This window comes from Eurosta solidaginis, chromosome X, assembly GCF_040869045.1.
Source record: "Eurosta solidaginis isolate ZX-2024a chromosome X, ASM4086904v1, whole genome shotgun sequence".
Classification (NCBI taxonomy): Eukaryota; Metazoa; Arthropoda; class Insecta; order Diptera; family Tephritidae; genus Eurosta; species Eurosta solidaginis.
In genome coordinates this window covers 123,339,346-123,348,176 of record NC_090324.1, presented here as the reverse complement: position 1 = coordinate 123,348,176, position 8,831 = coordinate 123,339,346, and the positions used below count along the sequence as shown (strand labels likewise).

Genomic DNA, 8,831 nt, shown 5'->3' with positions numbered 1-8,831 from the left:
ACCTCAGATGCAGCAATACCAGTTGGTACACTATTGGTTTGGTAGGTATACGGTGTAAAACTGTTTATCGCGGGTTTCATTGTCGCTATGACAAAATCACTGGTGCATCAATATTTGCCAACTCTAAATAAAAAGGGCGTTGGTTTTATTTATACAATCTGTTTTGCAAAAGTTAATGGATATCTTTTTTTTTTTTTTGAGCTTAATAGACATTATTGAACGCAATTGCAACTAAATACCATTTCAACCTACCCAAAGCACACTCGTGGTCATTGTCAGATTGGCTATGTCAACAAGTGAGGAACGTACAGCCTACCAAAAAAATCCCTATTTCACCGGGCACATATATGAAAATTTCTCTCCGGTTTATGTGACCATTGCTGTATCCACAGGGATTCTTGGTTCTATAATAATTTTAAACATTGTATTAGGGTGTTGCTCAAGGCATCGCGAATACTGGCAAGATAGGCAGACAGGTAATTGTTGTTTGGTTTCCATTTGGTCAGCTACGCCACACTTGCAGCCTCCTTTGGATCTCACCGAACTGAAAGGCGAAAAGCTCGTCGTACTTTACAACAACAACGTCAACGGGAAGAATACGTTGAATTGTAGAAACGCGAAAACGATATCTAAACTAAGAAGAGTATAGACGAATAAAATGGCATTCATTTTGCGTTATCCATCTGTAGCGGTTCTTGCTTTCTTCATTGTCGGGGTGATTATAGTAATCTTGCGATTTGGGCCACGCCTTGGTTGTTTGCGTCATCATGCGCTTTCCGACTGGGATGGAAAAAGCTATGAACATGAGATCAGTTACTCTTAGATGTGTGTAGTGAATGCAATATACATATGTAGATACGTACATATGTACATATCAAACACCTAGAATTAAAACAGTGAACCAAAAAGTTTGTTCGGGATAATACGTTCTTATTTTTAGCATTTACCTAAAATTTAAACAGTAAAATCAATCATATTAAGATACATATATTTAGTACAAATATATATTGTGTTCGTATTTCATACCCGCGTAAAATTTATACAAGTGCCTTTTGTAAGAGATTTCTTTGAAATGGAAGACACATTATAAAGTCGTTTAGGTACAACTCTAGTTATTCCGTCCATCTTGATACAGTTTATATTAAAATATAACACTTGCAGTCCGCGTGCACCATTTACAATGGTCAGTAGCATGGATTGAAATGTTTCCTTCATATCTTAAAACGCCATGTAAACTGAGGAATTTTGCTTCATTCTTCGGGGGGTGCTTTGCGTCAGTCTGCTACTTCCCCCCACCAGTGGTAAGGGGTAGCAGATACTGCGTGAAGTAGTATAATGGAAGTAGTAGTTGTTTTTTTTTTTTGTTAAAACCTCGTTCAAGTCTGGCACTTCCCCCACCAGTGGTAAGGGGTGTCAGATACTGTTCGAGGTAAGGGAAGCATCCACCCGATGGGATGCACTCCCGCTTTCAACGACCTTTTGTAAGTCTGGCACTTCCCCCCACCAGTGGTAAGGGGTATCGGACACTGCTCAAGGTCAGGAAATTTTTCCCATTTCCAATTTCTGCGCGGAACCTTTGCATACGGTCATGCCTATTGCCTAGATATATGTCAGTGCAAAGCAATGCTATTTGACATATGTAATTTTGATAATTCGAGTCTATCCCCTTTTTGAAGCCGGTAGCCGCATTGATTTATTTATTTTTATTTTTCTTTGGGTGAATAACCAGAGAGTTGGTTCTACGATGGAGAGCCGGGATGAGACCTAGCGGGAGGAGTATGTGGTGGAGCGCATTGAGGCCAGGCGGACTCACCATGGGCGGACCGAGTATCTCGTGAGATGGGCGAATTCGTGGGAGCCCGAGGAGAATTTGGCATGCCCGGCACTTATAGCAGCATTTGAGAGTTCACTAAAAGCGGAAGACGGTAAGCCCCGTTCACCTACGCCGCCCGTCACCTTATTTATTTTCCTTTCTTTCCTTCTCCAGTCGAACAAAAACCGGGTCTTGCGTCGGGTTTCGACCGGGGACTCGAACCATATGCCATATTAGGAGCAACAACGTCACCCACCGGTGAGCTGATGTTTCTCATCCAGTGGAAGGGGATTAATGAGGATGAGCTGGTGCCGGCGGAGCGGGCCCACGTGGAGTGTCCGCAACTGGTGATCCAGTTTTACCAGGATCATTTAACGTGGCCGTAGGTCCCCTACACACAAAATTGCGCACACAAGCAACCCTCAGTGAATATAAGATTTCAGTTAAGTTAATATGTAAACAAAAATATGAATTTTGCGTACAAATTTTACAACCTTTTAGTTTAGGTAGCTGCTGTGCACATACACGTGTACATACAAGTGAATAGATAAGATCTTGTTTTCCCTTAGTATGTAAGAGAGGGGATGTAAGTTGAATTGGTTTTGAGTGCCCCGCTACAGAATGTAGATTTAGGTTAGTATCTCTTGTTTAATAAAGTTGATATATCGTGCCGAACGCGATGTATTTGAAAATAGCTTAGTTGGCTAATTATTTCAATATGTGTGAATTGAGGAGTATTTGTGGAGTTAGACAGGCCACAATAGAATTAACGATCCCACCCACTTTAGCTTGGTTGTTGGTGTTTGTGTTGGCGCAAGTGTGGAAAGGGTGAACCTGAGCCTATGGTCATAGCCGAATCGATGCTCGCGGCGAATGGTTGTTGTCATGGCGGATTAGCGTATGGTGAGTAGGAAACGATGATTTTAACATGTTTGTCGACAATATTTTAACTGATGCTAATTTTAATTGTACCGATTGCGGTGCAGGCTGCAATAGTAACGTTATGGAAGTGGTTTAGTGATGTATTTATGCGTTTATAATATTTAGCAAGAAGATAACAATACTTAAAAAAATCTTCCCGTACAATGCAGCTAAGAGCTGTAAGCACTATAAACATGTTTTCTGTAGTATGGATGAGAGCAAAGCTAATCTAGTAAAGGCTTTAGCTAGAAAGGGGTAATCATTAAAAACGCTCTTAATTCGTGTAGCAATTGACATGAGTGCAAACTAACTTATTCATATGTAGATTAAGTTGTGCGTAATCCTATATATGAGTACTGCCATAACTTATGATGTAGCTACTTATCGTGGAGACGTTTCCACTTTCCATGGAAGATTAACGCGGTAGCGTAGTTCGTTTAATTATGCAGGGAAATGTTTCGGATAGATCGTTAATTTTCAAATATAAACCGATTCACCAAATTCTTAAATGGAGACGAATGTTTCGAACCTACGGAATAAATCAGTGAACACGCTCACTGAGTACATTTCCTGCTGGTATCTCATTGAGTCGATTTACCAGTCGGGGTTTGACGTGAACCGATGAATTTTCACCCTGTCTATGTTTCGGATGTTCATAGGTCTACGAAAATGCACGATTGCTTGGTGTCGGCACTTTTCACAAACCCTATGTCCAACAGTATTTCAATGACGATGCGTATTGCAAGTTTTATTTTATTGATAGCCTCGGGCATTTGAGCCGAGTGCATATGTGTTCTGTGACAGATGAAAGATCTGCGGTAGGGTTCTGGTGTCCTCGCTCTGGGGAGCGGGTGAAATTGGGTGTTTTCTGGTGTCCTCGCTCTGGGTGAGCGGGTGAATTTGGGGTGGTTTTTTTGCAAGGGGCCCCCGGTTAGTATTATTATGAAGCCTCAGTTTTGCTTTTTGTTTTGCGAGCTTTTGGTAAGCTCCCATGCGTCCTCGTGTCTCTAGCTCCCTTTCCCCATTGCCCACAAGTAGCTAGGTGTAGGATTCCCCCTCCGGCAGACTCGGTACGAGACCGGGGGTGAGAAAAAAAGAAAAATAAGATGTAGGATCGCCCTCCGGTAGACTCGCACCATCACGAGACCGGGGTGGTTGATTATAATTAGGGCCTCGGGAGCGACGCAAGCTTAGGGATAGCGGGGCATCACGGCGCGTGGTTGAACGCGTCTTTATGTCCCGCGCTCCCTTTCCCCATTGCCATCGCGTAGTACGCCTTAGGTTTCCCCTCCGGTAGACTCGCACCCTCACGAGACCGGGGGGTTGATGATAATATATGGCTCGAGAGAAACACAAGCTTAGGGATAGAGAGACACGAAGACGTGGGTTCCTTAATATGCTTTCGATGCTATCACTAACCGTGGGCCTCTAATTTTAGGTAGTCGGGGGAAATAGTGTTGTGGTTTTCTGGGGTTTTGTGAGGCGGAATTTTGCCCCTTACCTTTCCTCCTCCTTGTCGTGGGACGGAAGGAGTACCAATTTCGAAATTGGTCTAGTTATTTGTCCCTTGGTTGTCTGGACGTCAACAACACGCACACGGTTGTCAGAGCCTGGGTGTATGTTGACGATCCTCCCCATTCTCCACTCGTTAGGTTGGAGGTTATCCTCCTTGATAACGACCAGGTCTCCGGATTTTAAATTGGATTGTGGATGTTTCCATTTATATCGTTTCTGGATCTCGGTGAGATATTCCGATTTCCATCTTTGGCAGAAAGTATGATGCAAGGCCTTCATTTTTTGCCATCTGTTGACTATTGAGGCAGGATTCTCGTCACAGTCGAGTTCGGGTGGAGCTAACAGGTGCCCACCCACGAGTAAATGGCCTGGAGTAAGCGGCTCCAGGTCGGAAGGTTCATTTGATGAGGGACTCAGTGGTCTAGAGTTAAGACATGCCTCTATTCGGCATAACAGGGTCGTAAACTCCTCGAAGGTATATTTATGTTCGGACGCGATTTTTTTATAATGGGTTTTAAAACTCTTTACCCCTGCCTCCCACAAGCCTCCCATGTGAGGAGCACCTGGGGGTATGAAATGCCATGCGAGAGTTTGGTGGCTATATTTATTTATGGTATCGTCGCTCGCTTCCCGAAGAAATGCCTTGAACTCCGATCGTAAGGATCGTGAAGCTCCGACAAAGTTTGTACCGTTGTCGGAGTAGACGTTTTTTGGGCATCCTCGTCTGGATACAAATCTGGAAAAGGCAGCCAAGAAGGACCCGGTACTAAGGTCGTTTGTCGCTTCAAGATGAATAGCTTTCGTTGAAAAGCAGACGAACAAACATACATATCCCTTTGAGGTCCGACACCCTCTCCCTCGGTAGGACTTTATGTCAAAAGGTCCGGCGAAATCTACCCCTGTATTTGTGAAGGCCCTGGCAAAAGTGGTGCGCTCCTTGGGAAGGATGCCCATGAGTTGAGTTTGTGCCCGCTTCTTGTAAATAGTACACACTTTACATTTGTGGATGACAGACCTAATCATGGTTTTAACACGCGGTATCCAGTACTGAGTGCGAATAAAGCGCAGCATCAGCTGGTTTTCTCCATGGAGGGAGATCTTATGTATAAACTCAACTAGGAGTCTGGATAGCCGACAAGTGTACGGCAGGATAATTGGGTGTCGTTCGTTGTAGGGCATATCTTTGGATGAGTTAATCCTACCACCAGTTCTGATTATACCATCAGAATCGATAAATGGGTTTAAGGGTAAAATTTCACTCTTCCCATGAATTGGTTTCCCTGACTTCAAGTTGGCATACTCTGCTTGATAATATTTCCTTTGGCATATAGCTATCAATCGTTGTGACGTAGTTTCGATTTCATCAGGTGCGATTGTATGAGACTGCCTATTGAAGGAAACTCTAGTTTTGGGATGTGTTCTGCGGGCAAATCGAAAAATGTAAGATATAACCCGCAGCGCCCTTGAAAGGTCGGAGAACCTATCAAGGATGTTAGGGTTGTTGTTCACTGACGCTGCATGAACCTTTATCCGCTTTTCCTCAATTGACGTGTTGTATTCGGTGTCTTGTGCTGGCCAGTGGGAATTGTCTTCTTGCAGCCAAGAAGGTCCTTTTTTTTTATATTTTTTCCTTGAACTTCTTTAGCATATCCTTCCTTGAGCTGAAGGCATTTACATTACTTTCACTAGCAACACTCATTTAAAAAAAATATGTTGACTGAAAACAATTTATAACTATAACCTATGACCGTAAAATGACTAGTAAAAATACGAGGAGCGTTTTTTGCAGGGCCGTTGGTTTTTTCACGCTTCTGAAAAGAAAATTCTTCGCTTCCAAGCACTGCAGAGACAGTGACAAGGATGAATCGCTCCACGCAATGATAAACTATCCATTAACTTAAATACGCAATGATTTGGGTGGATGGCTTGGAACCCCCGTCCGTTCCAACCTCCCAGGCTTATCACCAAAACAAGTAATTCTGCGCGGGTGGCTTGGAATCACGTCCGTTCCAAACTCCCACACACCGCAATCTTACCGGTTTTGTTAAAATGAATAAGCTGCTCGAAATCACGTCAATTCCGACAGCACCTACTGATAATCTAATACGTCATTCACAAAATATATGCACTGTAGCGAAAACGCGCAGCACCCAAACAACCTCACGGCCACTCGCCCTGCCACATCAAAAGATGCCACACCGCCTCCAATAAACAAAAGGCAGTCGCCCCGAGAGCGATGCGATGCATTAGACGCTGGAACGGAGACCTCGGCCTCTTCGTCCAGCCCAGAAAAACCTAAACAAAAAAATGCGAGACTGGAACGGAGACCTCTGCCTCTTCGTCCGACCAACAAAAAAAAAAACCGCAAATCTGGAATGGAGAACTCGGCCTCTCCATCCGGAACGACAAAAAGCCAAATAATAACAAGAAATGGTGCCACTCTGGAACGGAGACCTCGGCCTCTTCGTCCAGCCTTACTGGTCATCGACTATACATATTACCTTCTGAATTTCTATATTTATGTATAATTCAATGGCAAGAAATATTCACTTATAACTGTTCATAACCGCTAATATTTTCATCTTAGCTCAGGTGGCATGCCAAGCAAGACGGAAGGGATTGCCGGCCATTTTGCGTCGCAGACGAACTCCTCATTTAGATTAAGTTTAGTGTGTAAGTCTTCTATTCATTTTTCTCGTTTCAGCGGAAGTCATTGGCGGAAAACGATGTTGCGTATCGCAAGGGGGCCGGCATGTTTAGGCAGGATGCCTAACTTTTCCGCATCTGTCTGCGATCCCCCCAATGCAACTCTGCGAATCGATACTCGATACTCGAATTAATTTGTAACCACCCACACCATCACCGCCACATGCATGTGCATGCATGTACATGCACGTGTATGTGTGTTTTTTTTGTCAGCACTCATGCATATGCATGTCGGGGTTGATGTGTGGGTGCCTTTCCCCTCCAAAACGGAGGATTTTGCGGGTCAACGGTTGTAGCTTGCTATACAACCGGCCTCTTTGATTTCAACAGCCAACCAGCTAACATCTGCCGCCAGCGATCTCCACTGTGTTCCAGCATATTCAGGTAATATTGTAACAAGTTTATTTTACCTCTACCCAATAAAGTGCATTTTTATAACGAGGAAACTCCTCCCGTGTTCTTCTTTATTTCCTTTTGAGTGCATCATCGATTGAGCGAGATCGACCCTTGTGCGCCTACCCACTGCCGGTTTACGACGCACTCAGGCCGAACAAATGCAATATGGCCTTTATTAAAGCACCCTACAATAAATAACTCAACTATTGCCCGACAGATTGCGTGCTTAATCAAAACTGATTCTAGCGCCTCTATCTGTCGCTGTCTTTTATACTCTTTGATTTCCTCATTCGCATCTTCTAGGCGCTTCCATTTGCAGAATCTACTAGTTGGCCATCAGCTATCAAATTTCTCAGCTGTAACTATAATTGCACGATTTTATAGCTTCTCTCATTGTGTACTTTCGGGAGTATCTCAGAAATATGCAAGTGGTTGTGCTTTGCTTCTCAGCAGCGTATACGTACATATTCTTTGGAATTTATTCAACAATTCCTCTTCTGACACCAATTGTGCCGAACTTACTGCAAATCCTCTTATTTGCAACCTTCTGCTAAGTTCGAATCACTAAACTGTTGAATAAATAACTCCAATACTTATTAATGCAAATAGCCTTTATTCAAGTACTTCACAATAAATAACTCTACTATTGGCCGACATATAGCGTGCTTAATCGAAACTGATTATTGCGCCTCTACCGTTGTTGACTTTTATACTCTCTGATTTCCTCGTTCACATCTTCTAGGCGCTTCCATTTCCAGAATCTACTAATTGGCCATCAGCTATCAAATTTCTCAGCTGTAACTACAGATGCACGGTTTTATAGCTTCTCTCATTGCATACTTTCTGGAGTATCTCACATATATGCATGTGGTTGTGCGTTGCTTATCCGCTGCGTGTACATACATACGTGTAGACATAATGATTGATTCGTTTATGTAGATACATAATGATTGATTTATGGATGTGCATACAAGGCGCTGCTTAGCATCGGCTTAGAGATGGCAGTACCCCTTAGTGTTGCTAATATTCGTAACAATATAATGTACTATCGCTTATTTGTGTAAAACTTCAACCCTATTGTTAAGAATATTAGCAACACAAAGGGGTACTGCCATATCTAAGCCGATGCTAAGCAGTGATTGTATGCACATCCATAAATCAATCATTATGTATCTACATAAACGAATCAATCATTATGTCTTCACGTATGTATGTACACGCAGCGGAGAAGCAACGCACAAGGTGCAAGACACACAAATTTTGCAACTTGAGAACAAAATCGATGCCGAGATTGAAACATTACGAGGTCATATACAAGAGTTGCAACTAAATGGCCCAGTTGTTTCAGCAAGCAATACGGAGGTAAAAACTCCATCTTTTGACGACTCTGTTCCTTTCCAGGTGTTTAAGATTCAGTTTGAGAAAACCGCAGCAGTGAACAACTGGAGTGCTGAAGATAGAGTTGCTGCACAATTCGTGG

At 43.2% G+C, this 8,831-nt stretch overlaps 1 pseudogene; it reads left to right on the top strand.

The window, feature by feature from the left end:
* The first annotated feature begins 286 nt into the window (after positions 1 to 286).
* Positions 287 to 633, top strand: LOC137234679 (uncharacterized; annotated as a pseudogene).
* Positions 634 to 8,831: the final 8,198 nt, after the last annotated feature.